General features: G+C 43.3%; 1 protein-coding gene and 1 long non-coding RNA gene across 3 annotated transcripts in view; one reads left to right on the plus strand and one right to left on the minus strand.

The window, feature by feature from the left end:
- Positions 1–15,306, plus strand: part of LOC140694037 (uncharacterized) — a 333,619-nt gene that overhangs the window by 82,981 nt on the left and 235,332 nt on the right. The window lies entirely within an intron of this gene.
- The window catches only part of LOC140694017 (trafficking protein particle complex subunit 9-like), a 59,812-nt gene that overhangs the window by 37,737 nt on the left and 6,769 nt on the right, over positions 1–15,306 (minus strand). The gene's annotated exons all lie outside the window — the stretch shown is intronic.

Raw genomic sequence — 15,306 nt, forward strand, 5'->3', positions numbered from 1 at the left:
TCTAGCCAGCTTGGGCTCGCTAACTCCTATTAGTCAAATTCCGATAAACGTAATTGATTTCTTTGTTTATCAATTTCAGCCGGGAGGAGAGGAAGTGTCACTCTCTTCCTCAGCCCACCCTCAACTCTTTTCTCATCAACTCAGGCCTCCTGAAAACATAACAAAGAATTTTTTTCCCTTCTACTCTTTCCACAAACCCAACAGGAAACATTAGCTTGGAGAAATAATTAAACACAAATGTTAAAACAAAAATCTATAAACATGAAGCAACCCCATCTCCGAATCATGATACACAATGACATGAGAGTAAGTGTGTCAGGCACAAAGCATGCGGGAGCCTGACCACCTGATTTCTATTCTTCAAAGGAAGGAAGGTTTTCGTATTTTTTATTATAATTCTTTGTCATTGCTTCTGATTATGCCAAAAAATAGTTTGTGAAATAATTATGCACTGCAATAACAGACATTTATTGTATAAATTAAAGAAGGCATTCAGAGGGGTAGGAAAACCCACCTCTGTAAAAAATGCAAAATTTCTTCCCTTAAGAACACGTATACAAAATACAACAGAGAATTCAAATTCTTGTGGAGAGGAGCAAAAGTCACAGGACCAAAGCAAAGTCATTATAATGAGTCAATTCAAAATTCACTGGACAAACATGCTCAATGCATTCAAATAATATTAAAGGCACACTGCTAACCATTCACTTAATGATCTGCAGGCTAGAGGAAGAATTTCCCTCTTTAACAGACAAAAGAAATCAATAGGTTGCCCCAACAAACAAGGACCAAATAACAATCAGGTTTTTAACAGTTCTGATAAATCAGCATGTTCTAAAGATCAAAATCCAGAAATTTTAAACATTCATTCAAACCACAATGAAACAAGCCCTTAAAAAAAAAGCCATAGAAACTAAGCACATAGATCATGTACATAGATCAATGAGAATTTCTTGTGCTGCTGGAAGAAAGAACAGGCAATAGCCTTTTACTTGAAAAATAAAACTACTTTTAAAGATAAATGCTAAAACACATTTCATCATTCATGTTGCCTTGAAAAATCTGAGGCACTTGTATCTGATCAGAAAAGCAATTCTGAGTAATACTAGGTTACAATTCAGTACCAATTTGCTTTAGAAGAAAAGAGAAATGAAAAGCTACTGTTTCTCATATCCTGCACAAAGTGTGTAATGCCTCCTTGACTCTTTCTCCTCCCATTTTCTAAGCTCATTCTCCCCAAACATTCTGAAACAAGTATGAGAAGCTCTTATTCCCAACAATATGCCAAATGACAAACAATATCAATTTATTTGTGTATATATATGCCTAAACCTTGAACTGAAGGAGAAAGGTATCGAAGCCTATATGGAACTTATTTCTACCTTCCTGAAATCACACACACAAACGTTCACACAGACACAGACACTTACCCCTGGATTACTGGGCACTTCACAAGCTTAGTACTTACAACTTCTAGAAGATAACTTTTTAGTTAGTTTAAAATACAAAACTGTCAGCTTTTGAAAGACTTGATCATCTGCTAAGCCATCCAAATACCAAAGAGACCCAACTAGCCTTCTCTGTAGAATGTAATTTCCCTTGATGGCAAAACAGACCCTAAGAAGTACTGGATCAAAGATTCGTGTTTATCACTACCTATGATCGTTTTTAAACACATTAACAGATTCAGAAATTATTTCTCAACAACAATTATTCTTATTAAAATAGCATACATGTTCAATTGTCTATACCGAGACTAGGTAACTTGATGGTGTTTAAGAGCTATTTTGTTTATTGCAATAGTTATTTTCAAGTGCAGACAAGGAGGGTGTGTATTACTCAGTTGTAAAACACCTGCTTAGCATGCACAATGTCCTGGCTTCATTCTGCATTACCTCCAAAAAATAAATAAAAATAAGTGCATATTTAAAAATAATAAAGTTATAAAAAAATGCAGACTAAAAACCACTGCAATCTATGGGCTACAATTATGCAAAAAAAGTGTTTGTATCAAATATTGACTATATGCCAATCACAGAGACAACCACATATCACACCTGACCACCATCACGTGTGATTCTCATCAACCCTACTAAGTAGACACGGATGAGGAACCCGGCTCCGCGGATGAGGAGACGGAGCTCGGAGGAGCCGGGGACGCTGACCGTCCTGCTCCCCGTGACACCGCGTCAGCCCAGGGCAAGCACTGACAGAGCTGCTCTGAGGGGACACCAAGCTGCACGGAAGTTTGGGGCACTGGGGAGCCCCAGAAAACACTAAAAATTGTTCAGTGGAAAACCAGCTCAAATATATTACACTGTGCCGCATCCTTTAAAAAGGGAAAATGACTGAGACCTTTTTGATGCCTCCGTGTCCTTTCTGCCATCATCAATTATTTGCCCTCTCAGCATCACAAGTGATGAACTGGACCCCATATGAAGTGCACTCAGATAGAAGAGCTTTTAAAGTTATTTTATGAAGTTTGTAAGACTCTGTCTATGCCTCACACAGGCGGTCATCCAGCACTTCTCACCTGTGTGGACGTAAGACCTGAAATCACTCCTTTCTGCTTTTTAAAATCCCTTCATCTAATCGAGAGTTTTCAACAGCAAAGAAGCAGCTCAACCACAGACAGTGGACAGCTTTTCACCAAACGGACTCGAACATCCCATCAGACAACCTGGAAGCCCTTTTCTTCTATTAAACCCACTTCTAGGTACTTCATCATTTTCTGATTGGTGGACTTGGCCTCTGACTGGCTTACTCAGAGAGCTCCCAGCCTCACATCCGGGGGTGGGAGAGGACCCCGCTGTTGGGGGAAATCAGTGCGGTTGGTGGAAATCCTCCAGCCAGGTCTGCTCGAGTTGAAGTGACACACATGCTCAGAAATTATACCGTCAGCACCCCTGGGCTCCCATGGACTGATTTCACATTAACCAAACCCATCACACACTGATGAAAGAAAACCAGAAACTTAAATTACTAATGTAACAGAAGATGTGAAACTATGAACCAGACTGAAATATCAGAGTTCAACCATGAGTACATTTTCTCCTCCACCGCCCAATCACGGGCAGGCAGTCACATGGCAAACATGGACAGAAGCAGAGCAGGAAGGGATTCTAGATTAACTCAATGGACTAGATTTCTGTTATAAGAACTGATATACTGCCTGGAAAACAATTAACGCTAATCACAGTGCACTTTCCGTGGACAGTGGCCAAGATACGACTATGAGCACCTGTGTAACTCTCCTTTCCCTGTCCTTTCTGGGCTAACTTATGCACAGGTGTACATAGATTCAGGGATACAGATAACGCTAAACACCCAAAGCCCATCTCTGGTAGCCTCAAAACAAGACAACCAGGGTTTGAATACCAGCTCTGCCACTTACTAGTTCTGTGACTTTGGCCAACTTACTTACCCTCTGTATGCCTCAATTTTCACATTGTAAACCTGGGACAACAATCAAATCTTCCTTACTCGCTTGTTGAGAAGATTGAAGGATTCATTTCTGTAAAACTCTCAGAAAAGAATGTGGCACACTTTTGGTGCTCAACAAATGTTAAATTAATATCAAAGTGATTTACCAGTCTCACTTCTAATCATTTATGTGTTTCCTGGTTAGTCTAAGTCACAAAGAAAATCCTTATTTCTACTTTTATAAACTCTTGGGGAGCACCTTTTTCTTCTATCTCACCACCTGTTAAAACCGCGTGAGGGGATGCCTCCTAACCACTCCTCTGGGCCATGGAGAGTGCTTCTCCCTTCACACCCCTGGCCCCTGGCCCACAGCTAGCCTTCATCACAGTAACAGAGTGAGGTGTGAGTCTGGGAAGACAAGCAGAGCATTTGAAACCCTTCCTTTCCCTCCAGTGTTTGTTACCATTGGGAAGCACCCGGGATGCTCAGTTCCATGGCAGTAAAGCCCTGTGCATGAAGGGGCAGGTCCTCTCAAGGGAAGGCTCGCTGTGGCCCAGAGATATCTGGGACAGCGTGAGTCTCTAATTCTGGGACACAGTCTCATGACATGCATTTCCCACAGCCCTGAAGTTCATGGAGAATGTGGCTTCATCAGTAACAAAGAAGACATTTATAGCATGCCTACTTTTTTGTGTCATCTCTCAGTTGGCTGCTGGAAACAACATGTGTATAAGTATTGGATCTCCTTAGGCCCCAACATATATGAAGTAACAAATAATTCTGTGGCTTAACGTTGGCTCAGGACGACTGTGTAACATTTCTTACTCTGCTGATGCTTAATTATGGGTATAGGAACTATGGAACCTCCTCAAATATCTCTCATCATAAAACCAGCTTTTCTTATTTTCCTGTTTCTTAGTAATTGCCAAAGACTCTCAAATGATGGCTTCACACAAAACAGCAGCTAAAGTTTTTGAGCCCTCTTGACATACCAACTGTGGTAAACACTTTACAAAATTTCTAATTCTCACAATTCTACAAAGCAGATACGAATGTCCCCATCTCACAGATGAGGGAAAATCTCAAAACGAACTGACTCAGGCTCACGTGGCTCAGTGGCAGCGCGTGCACGCAAACCCAAGTCAAAAACTACACCCCTTGGTAAATGCACCAAATCTCCTACCACCAATTAACACACAGGGGCGGAGTCAATACTCAGGGAACTCAGTACACTTTTCAGCTTTAAGGTGCTCCAGAGGCTGCTTCTAGCTGTTTTACAAAATCCCAGCTCACTGGTTTCTAACACTGGAAGACAAGACGAATTTTGCCATTGTTTGCAAAGCAAGTCTGAAATGTTCACAGTGACATGACAGAATAAAACTAAGATATAAGCAGAATAATTTTTCCAGGTAGACAGACATAATGGACATTGGGCTATTCTGAAACATTAAGCAAAGAAATCAAAATAAAATAATGTTGTTTAAGCCTTCTTTTACAAACAGGAATATCAAGACTGTAAGAAAGTGCAACAGCGCCACCTATGGCTACAAAGACCTTCCAGGTTGCCGGGAAAGATGCAACAAAAAAATTGCCTGTAGGATCAGAAACGAGAATCAGATAACTAAAAGCTTATGTAGCACATACTGCACTTTGCTTCCGGGGAAGGGAGGGGTATTCAGTATTTAATCTGATATTGCTAATACTCCTGAATATAAACAAAAGACATAGGCTCATGGAAACTCATCTTAGAAAAGGAAAGAATCCAGTCCAGCCACTTCATTTTACAGGAGGGGAAACTGAGACATGGGATCTGTCCTCCTGGCAAACGGCAGCAAAGCTCTCCTAGGCCTCATGTCTTGCACTGTAGCAAAAGCACTGTACTAGGCACTATATTCATAAGTCACGTTTGTATTTTTCCAACAGTAGGTTATCTAAGTATTTTGCAAAACACTTCTGAAAGAGCCAGGATATCATACAAGTTTATTGAAATACAGAAACATTTATTTGCATAATAAAACAGCATGAGCTTTATTCTCTCTATTAGAAAAGTGACATGTCAAATCAATATTTTGATATTTTAAACCTGTTAAGAGTGCAGGAAATAAAATCAAAATTTAATCGCAAAAGAGAGAAGCTTATTCCCTAAAAATGATCAATGTGGATTTTACTAAACTTAATGGATCTGGTCAGAATCCCACGAATTTAAATGTCTGAGTGGATGGTTACACGGCAACATAATTTCTCAGTTGTAACAATACATATTCTGTGTAATTAGTCTTCAAGGTCATCTGATTAAGGCAATTTAACTAGTCCCTGTCTCACTAGAATGATACAGATTTCATTAAAACTTCATACTACACTAAAAAAAACTGAATCCTTGTTACTTTAAACCATATTCAAATATATCATATATACATATTGAATATGCATCAGAAATAAGGAAAACTCTTTAGTATTCAGAGTTGATCCTTCTAAAATATCTGTCATTGTGACAGCACACTTTTATTAATCACCTCTTAGGTTCTTTGTATACAAGGCTCCTAACTCTCACAGTCAGACAATTTAAAAGATATTACTCAAATTTCACAAATGAGGAAATGTACTTAAGCCATGAAAACAATTTACATTTTCATCAACAGGAAAGAGAAGAGTAAAGATTTTACTTACAATATTCACTGACAATCTTTTCTTCCATATTAAGACTACATAAAGCAACTCAGTCTTTGTAAGTATTTCTGTCAATAAGGGCCACTAGAGAAAAACAAGTAACATCCTTAGCACTGGTTGGACTTTCAAAGCCCTCTTCTCTTTTGCACTATAAGTATTTTTAATGTTGGGTTTTTAGTGCTTACAGAGCACTAAAATAAAAAATAATTAACTTTTTATATAATTACCTGAGAACTAAACATTTGTGAAAATGTACAATTTTAATTTATGCCACTCTGTCTCACATTCTCAATGGTGTCTCTCCTTTGAAGTCCTCAACTGGCTAAGATAACTAAAATCGGCCATTTATGGAGCCACAGGAATAAGGGTAACCCCTTAATGGGAGGCTGATTAGAGGAGCAGTTGAGAATGCATAGTGTGCAGCCTGGATTCCAGCACCGAGCTAGCCACCGCCAGCTGCGCGTGATTCGGGACAAACTGCTCCATCTCTCAATCCCTCAGCTGCAAAAAAGGAGACACTGATACCTACCGTCAAACACCTGCTATGAAGTAAAACACGAGGAAAGCATTTTAGACTTAGGTAGGTGTCCACTCAGAGCGAGTTTGGTCATTATGATGATGAGGATGGCTGTTAGTAAATTAAGCTAGGCCAAAAAGGAGAAATCACCTTAAAGGAGAAACATTTTATGTCAATGAGCATTTCTTTTTGGATGGATTGCAGAATATTCTATTGATTTTTTTAATAAAACAAGTTTTGTCCATTAATTATAGATTTACAGGTTCATGACAAGTCCCCAGAAAAAGAATTAGAGGCCTCTAACCTCTGAATACTAAGACAATAAAGTTTAAAAAACATTACGGGGGAGATTATACCTCATTTTGGAGAGTATGTGCTTAGCATGCATGAGGCCCTCAGATCAGTCCCCATTAACTCCATTTAAAAACTAAGTTTTTTAAGAAATGGAGAATTAAAGCAAAAAGATGGAGGATTACAGAATTTTTAGAGACTCATCTCAGATTTTAGATTGGGAAGAAACCATCCATTTCTCAGAAGAAATCTTGAGAACTATGTAACCTGGATCTGAGATGTCTAGTCTTCTAACATTATTCATGAATTCATATTATCAAGTCTTAAAACTACCTGATAACCCACAGTGGTGATACTGATCATAAAAGCTGCCAATGCGGATCGAGCTCCGGCTAGGACTGCTCTGTTCTGACATCTCTGCCCCTCAGGCCTCACCAGGCTGAGAGCACTAAATTCGGTCATTTATGAGCATCTCGTGTAAGTCCTCCATTTGCGTTTCTCACTCTCCCCTCACCACCCCCTCTGAGGGAAGCACTGTTATCATCTTCCCCACCCGCATACAAGGCCACTGAGGCACAGAGACTAAACCCGTTCCAGGTCACATTGGCATTGAAGGACGTCTGTATTTCTGCTGTTTTGCTTTTGACAAAGGAACCTGAGATATCAATTCAAGGGAGACTGTTAAATAATCAAGTCTGTCAGGTCTTCACCTCAAAGAGCAGATGCTATAAATTCCTGATGTAGGATGAGGCTGCCGCCACAAAATGACTCAGCTAGAAATTAATATCCAAGATGAAGCAGCGGATACACGTAAATATTCACGACTGTCAACTCCGCTCATGGGTCTGGGCCCTTCACTGTCTGAACGGGGGTGAAATCCCCACCTGTGTCTGGGAGGGAAGCGCGGCTCTTCCCGGTCTCACCCAGGATTCACGGGCTATTTCCCCCCACACACTGGCCTCAACGATTAAAAGCTGTCAAGATTTTTACACCATGCAAAACTAAAAGACATTTCTGCAGATGGAGCACTTCCTCAGGCTTAAATATTTTTTGCCTACACTCAGCAAGGGGGAAAAATGAAACATGATTCTACAAAGTCTCTGGCCCTCAACATTCACAGGAGTAGAACGGCCACAGCACAAGATGACTCTTGACATGGCAGGATGAGAACAAATTAAAGCCGCCCTGCAACAGGCACAACCAGACACAGCGCTCAGCAGTCTTCTGCACACTCACGGTTGTGCAGCCCTCACCACCATCTATTTCCAGAACACTTCATCACCCCAAAAGAATCCCCCTTTCACTAGCAGACACTCCCTAATCCCCCTCCACCAAGCCCCTTGCAACCATAACCTGCTCTCTGCCTCTGCATGTGCCTATTCTGGGCATTTCAGATCACTGAATTCAACAGTATGTGGCCGTTTGTGTCTGGTTCCTTTCACTTACCGTGCTGTTATCAAGGCTTGTCAATTTTAAAGTGGTATCAGCATCTCTCTCTTTTTTTTTTTTTTGGAAAACGTTAAAGATTATTAGAAGGTGGTAAGTACTATCAAAAAGAGTAGAGTGGAGCATAAGTGATTGGGTTTCAAAGGGAAAAGGGTGGGTTGAACAGTCAGGGAGGACTTTCCAAAACAGGTGGCCCTTTTCATTTTCCTCTTTTTTTTTTTTCATTTTTATTCACTCTTACGTGTGAATAATGTTCCACTAAATGGAGATACTACATTCTGTTCATCCATTCAACAGCTATGTATGGACGAGGTTCAGAAGAATGAGTGTAAGTGGTGACTAGCAGGGATGGCATTTAAGCAAAGGGCAAGATGTGCTTTCAAAAAAAAAAGCCAACCAACAGAGGCACAAGGAAATTCACTTCGTTTCTGAGCAAAGTGCATGCTTGCTTCGGCAGGACTACCGTGCAGGGCTGGGGCGGATATTGGCAGGAATCACGGTGTGGGAGTCACCTGAAAAGACTCCTCACTGCAAGCAGCTCAACCAATTCTCCTCCCTCATCCTGTATTGTTAGAGCAATGTTTCTAGGTTACTCTTATTTCAAGTAATAGCAATTTACTGCACATCTGAACATCTCCATCAGACCGCATTACCTCCAAGCCACAGAAAATCATTCACTGACCAGAGCAGCTCCAGGATATAACGGTGATGGATCAGGGAGTCTTGCAGCATTCCAGCATGCAGGCACAAACCCCATATGTGCCCTGGTGATGTCCAGAAAATAAAATGCATGGAAATATCTCACTGCTGGTACACGACATCTGCCCTCAAATTGCCCCAAAATCATGCTGGCAAAGCAGTACTCAACCCTCTCAGTACAAAAAAAAAAAAAAGGTAAGAAGGAAAATTAAGGCTCTTCCATTGAAAACCAGCAACCATCACTGCCAGTATCTGAGCTGGAATGCTCCTGAATTCGAAAACCACTGCGCATTTACTATTCAAAAGTGAAACTCATATATGTATTTCACGTAGATGATATTGCAGTAGGATTTTTCTTTTCAAAATTTCCAGTTGCAAAATTAGCACAAGAAAGTTTATGCTTCAGGTTTAAAAAAAGTCAATTATCCTCCACTTTCTTAATTTTGAACTTACTATTATTTTATAAATGGGGCTATGCTGCGGATTTTAAACAAACTGTTTGATTTCTGCAAACAAGACCTTTATGATCTCACTATTTCAGAGCAAACTTTAACGATTCTTTGAGAGGTGAGGCCTGGGGGGCTCACTAACAGCTCTTTAAATACTGACAAGGATGTGCTAATAAGTAATGCAAAGGCTCTAACTCCACAGTAGCTCAGAAAGCAAAGAAACTACACCAAAAACTTACTTAAACAATTTTATATATTCCTATTCTTTTGAATATTAAATTTCTTAAAAGATATGATTTTTTTTGAAAAAGACAACAGCTGTATTAAATTTCCTCTCACCAAGCAATCTTTATCAAGAATAAAAACCCCTTTGGAAATCAAAATGACAGGACGTTTCTAGCTAAGTGAACATCCAGAACTGAACACAAACTTAGATCCTATCAGATCTCACTCGAACGAGCTCAACAGCATCCTGGGCTACCCTGGAAATTAGCTCTTCCAAATTTCCAAATGGAAATTATCAGTTCCAAATGTTGGCTGAGCTAAGATCATCACACAAGGCAGGGAAAGAGAGAAGAGGGAAGTCCAGCTGGCGGCCTCCATTAGTTTTCTTGCAGCCACAAGGTGCCTATAGGGCGGCCCCGCTAACAAGGCCCCCCATAAGGAAATCCGGCATCCACACTGCCCCTGCCGTCCCCAAGCAACCCCGACACCCTTCTCCGAGCCTGTGAATGGTCTTCTAATGATCCCCCAGTTGGTGGCACCCTCCACCTCTTCCCCGCTACACACACACACAAAGATAAGGCAGCCTTCCCAAATCACAAATTTGATTACATCACCCCACTTCAAACCATTCAGAGGCTCCCTGGTGGAATTCTATCCCCACCCCAGACCTTGCTCGCCCAGCCTCACCTCAGTACCCAGGTCCCCAGTCACCTCAGGGGCCCCCTGACCTGCTCCTACTTCCCACTTGCCTCCAGGCTCATTTTGACTGTTTCCCAAGGAAGCCTTCCCTCCCTCCAAAATCCACAATTTGTTCCTCTGTTCCTAGAATATTACAGGCTTAAGTAAACTTCTGACAATGCTAAGCTCTCAAGAAGCAAATACATTTTGCTTACTAATGTGGCTACATCCTCTCTCCCCTAGACTCAGAGAAGTGCGTGTGTTATGAATAAATAAATGACGGGGTGAGTCTCAAAGTGACAGACATACCTACTCTCGCCCGTCCCGACCCTTCTGTCTGTAGAATATCAGAAGCAAAACCAGAAGTACCTTTCCTGAGGGTCACTTTCTGATGACACCCTTCACTGTATACTGTGTCAGTTCTAGTAAAACCCAAGTTCTTCCAAAGCCCTCCACCCCAGACTCTCTCCAGTGTCCTCCCCAGCAGGGGAACCCTCCACTCTGGACCACACAGGGCACTCTCCCCGGGTCCCCACGCCAAAAGCCTCCAAGCGCCTGCCCGGGCTGCACCTGCGACCTGAGCCACATTCTTGACTCCTTCTCCTGGCTGATTCTTACTCTGTCATCACAACTGAATGTAGAGCATATTTCTTCCAGGAAGTCCTCTCTGATAATGTCCTTTAGGTCTTGGCTGGGCTCCGTCTACAGCAGCAGTACATGGTGACCAACTGGGTAGTTGCCCCCTCCTTTGAGACCACGAAATCTTGGGGGCCACGTGGGAAGGAGTGAGAGATTGCAAGAGGGCTGGGGGAAGCAAAAAGCAAAAATCACAGCCCAAGTCCCAAATTCAAGGACACTTTCTCAGAAAAAATATAAACTATTTCACACGTGTGCAATTTGGCTAATATTTTTGTGGCTTGTGGACAGCAAGAACTTGGTGTTCTAGTCCAGAACCAAGGTTTCATGCAAAGAAATGTATACATTCATATCCAAAGGAAACCAGAGTTGCTCAAAAACAGTTTGCAGTTAGAATTGAAAGGAACTTTGATAAAGACAATCTCTCTCTCTTCTTTCTTTTCTGGCATCATATAATTTTAGAAGTATTTGCGAGACTAAGAGATGGCTACAGCCCGTGATTATGCACTGGAGTTTTTGAGGCTGAGGAAGCCCAGATTACATGCACTGTGTAAATGCAATCACACCAACACACTGATAGGTGCCGTGGTGGCGGAGCTGATGTTCCAAAGCAGGCAGCCTTATGCTGTAAGAGAACACTAAATAGAAAGGAAGAAATGCAATGTCCTGTACTCAATTTCATTTGCTATATGGGCCATTAACTGATAGTATATCTTGACTAATGAAACCCAAAAATAAATTGTCATGTCGATTTTCTTCATCTGATCGTTTTATGCTAAATTTGGATATTAAACCCTCACTCCATAAGTAAAGCTCAGGCTTATGCTGCAGCACAGCTACAGCCCGTGGAATAAAGCCAATCAAGGGAGAACTGGAGAGTTTCCCTTCAGAAGCTGCTAAGTGTGGTTTTGCACCTGTAGGTCATTTGCAACCACGTCATCGACCTAGGAGTAAGACCTAACCTAACATCTGTGGGGAGAAAAGCACTGCGGTGCTTCCGAACCAACAGAGAACACTGAGCTTTGTGAAACAGTCCTGAGGCACTTAAATCATACTTTTCTGAAAGGCTCCAAAACTGACCCACTTCACCATTCCAGGTTCAACAGGGAGGTACCGGAATTAATAGAGAGTACATGCTCTTGAAGTCTGACAAGGCCATGCTTGAATTCGGCTACAGCACTTACTAGCCACTAAATGGACAAATTTCTGAACCCTTCTGAGAAGGCTTCCCAATCCGCAAAAGGGGGCTGCCACCGCCCACCTGGGAGGCATGGATGTGAATGCAACATGCAAGTAGGGCAGCCGAATGGTACCTGACACGGGGCCTGGCTAGTTGCCCTCTGCTGCCCTTCTCCCCCTTTGAACTTACACTGTTCCCCCGGTAAGGATCAAGCCCCCGGTACAGACTGCCCGTATCTTCTGTGTATCCCCGGATACATGCTTTACCCTTACGAGGCCAGAAAAACAACTGCCTCCTCCCAAGACACTATCAATGTTCTTAAGGGTCTGGGTATTTTTTACTCTATTTTGCAGGGAGAGTATTCGAGAACTTTCCAAGCACCATTCTCCAGGTTGGCTCCCCTCACAGCGCCCATCCCTTCTCACCTCAGATACTTTGTATGATTGCCTTCTGTTCATGGGAAAGCAAGTCCGGTAGGGTGGGACTCCATAGGCCTCCCTCCCTCCCTCACAGGTGAGTGTGACTACCTTGTCCCCACTCCAAATCCAGCTTCTAAGAAGTCTACCCTCCCGGACCCTGCAGCCTCTGCACCTTCCCAAGACACACACATAGCCACGACCCTCCCTTCAGATTTCTTCCTGGCTGGCCCTGCCCACCGCCCGGCCCCTTAAGGATAAACGCCATTAGTCGAAAAATCGCAAACGCCGCTGACTGACACAGCAAAGCTGCATGGTCTGGGCTTTCCTCCAAACCAGGCACAGCCCTGCCCCCCACAGCCTAATTCTGCACCTCTCGAGATGATCTAATTCACATGCAAGGCTGTGAACACCAGCTAAGAATGACGACTCCCAAAGTGTGTCTCTAGTCCGGCTCCTTCACCTGAGCCCCAGTCTCATAGACACCAGTGTCTCTTTGAAGTCCTAACTTGGATGACAAATGGCACCTTAAAAATGCCTCATGTCCACCATTTACTCTGGAATTCGATTCCTGGCATGTACCTCCCAGACTCCCCATTTTAGTAACAGCCCCAGTACCCATCTATGTGTTTGAGGTCACATTCAATTTCCCCTGTTCCCTCCCCCCGGCCCTGCCCTGGAATCTGTCATGTAATTTCCTTCACTAAGCCCATCTCAAGTCTAGTTCTGCAGGGACCATGGCCGGAACCCCACAAGCTCACAGCATGGTGCAGTGAGTCACAGTCCTCCGTAGGTTACTCCCTGGAGGGGGAGGCATCTCCTGGCACGGGTCACCTCAGAAGGCACTGGATTCTCATAAAGGAGGCCCAGGAGAAGTTCTCACGTGGTCTGAGCTTTGAAGGGCCCGAGGTCCGGGGGAGCTCCTAATTAGCAGACACATTTGCCAGTGAGCAGGTGAGGATGCAGGAACTTAGGCAAGACTGTTCTCACTCCGACCCCTGGGCTCTCGGGAGCCACGGGAAGTGCCTGTGTCCAGGGTAGTAAAGCCCGGCCATCACAGATACCAGTCTGCATTTGCCAACCTGGACAGCATAGACTCCATCTACTTGCGACACTTACTTCTGTTCTGTTCCCCACCCAGAATGTGATGGACTCATTCAGATATTCTGTCCTGACCCAAGCGAGACAAATTCAGTGAAAAATGAAGTGTCCACATTTGGACCAGAGCATGAAAGGAGCAACAATGTCTCATGGTCAGCATGATGGCGGTGGCCAAACCCTTCCACCAGGTGAGAAGAACCATGGTGGGGGTGAGTATCCAAGGTCCTAGGTCGGCCAAAGCATCTTCCTTCACGGTTGACTGGGGTGTTGGAGACTGACTACCACAAACTAACAAAGCCGTCAGTAGTGGACGTCAGCTGCAACAGACACGGATTCAGCTCTTTACTGCCAACATGGGTTAAAAGTAAAGGCCACAGCAGGGAGGTCTGCACGGCTGCTGAGGCAAACCACAGACCCAGCTGTGAATGCCCACTGGCTGGAGCAGAGAGGAAGCTACGGCCCTTTTTGCAGTCCCTGTGTCCAAAAGATCCAGGTGAGCCAGGTACTTAGGAGAAGGCCATGTTGTCCTGATACTCAGAAAAGCCAGCCTCATAAAGGGAACAAAAGAGTGGCATGGATTTTAGACCCACTTCTGCCCCTTTATGAAGGCAAAGTAAGGTAAATGGCACTGGGAAGTTGAATGCAAAGGAAAAAAAAAACTGACTGCTTCCTCCAACAGCATCCCCTGCAGCTGTTCCATCCCGAGCCTGCCACTTCCTCATCAGTGACCACCGGCCAGGAAGCGCCGTCACGCACGTCACACAGCGACAGCCAGGAACCGCGTGCCGAGCACGTTTGTGTAAAAGCAGGAATCAAGCAAGGTGCTGCAGACTTTGACTTTCCAAGTTTAAATTCTCCATGAAAAGAATCCCTCAGCAGCCGCCTTAATCAATTCACATCTCACTTCTTCAAAACAATCAAACAAGTTTAATAAGGGTGCATTTGTCACCAAATATAAGGAGGACCAAACATGTCCCTCAAAGCAAGGATTTTAACAGGTATCAAACACCAGTGGGTGATGTGCTAACAAAGCAAATATTCCAAAAAATTAGAAATTAAAAAGATGACTAGGATAATACACGGATCAAGGCATCTGTTAAGTTTTTGCTTTTTAAAGCGATGGAGACAGCACGGAGGGCGATCTGGCTATTTCCAATGCAGGGTGTGCACAGCCCACATTTTCAGAAGCAACAACATGCTCACTGGGCAGTACAAGAGAAAAATGAACGAAGAAAAAGGAGAAGAGGAACAAGAGATAATTAAAAACACACAAGAAGAAAAATGATTTTTACAGCATGTACATGAATTTACGAGAGTGTGTGAGGCCAGGGACGCGGGGACGGTGAGACCCACCCTCACCTCCTGCTCCAGGGGAGGCAGGGACCTGAGGGGAGCAGCGCTGCCGGGGGACCCCAGTGTGGTCAGTGCCCCTAACCAAAACTCCACCTACATGCATCTAGGCAGCTTTTGAGCTACAAATTGTGGTCACATTTCAGGCTCACTTCCACCACGAGTAGCAGGAGAGAATTAGGCTCTTCTCCTGAACCAAAGCATTGCTTTATAAATTAATGACTGTGG

The sequence above is a fragment of the Vicugna pacos genome, unplaced genomic scaffold, assembly GCF_048564905.1.
Source record: "Vicugna pacos unplaced genomic scaffold, VicPac4 scaffold_20, whole genome shotgun sequence".
Classification (NCBI taxonomy): domain Eukaryota; kingdom Metazoa; phylum Chordata; class Mammalia; order Artiodactyla; family Camelidae; genus Vicugna; species Vicugna pacos.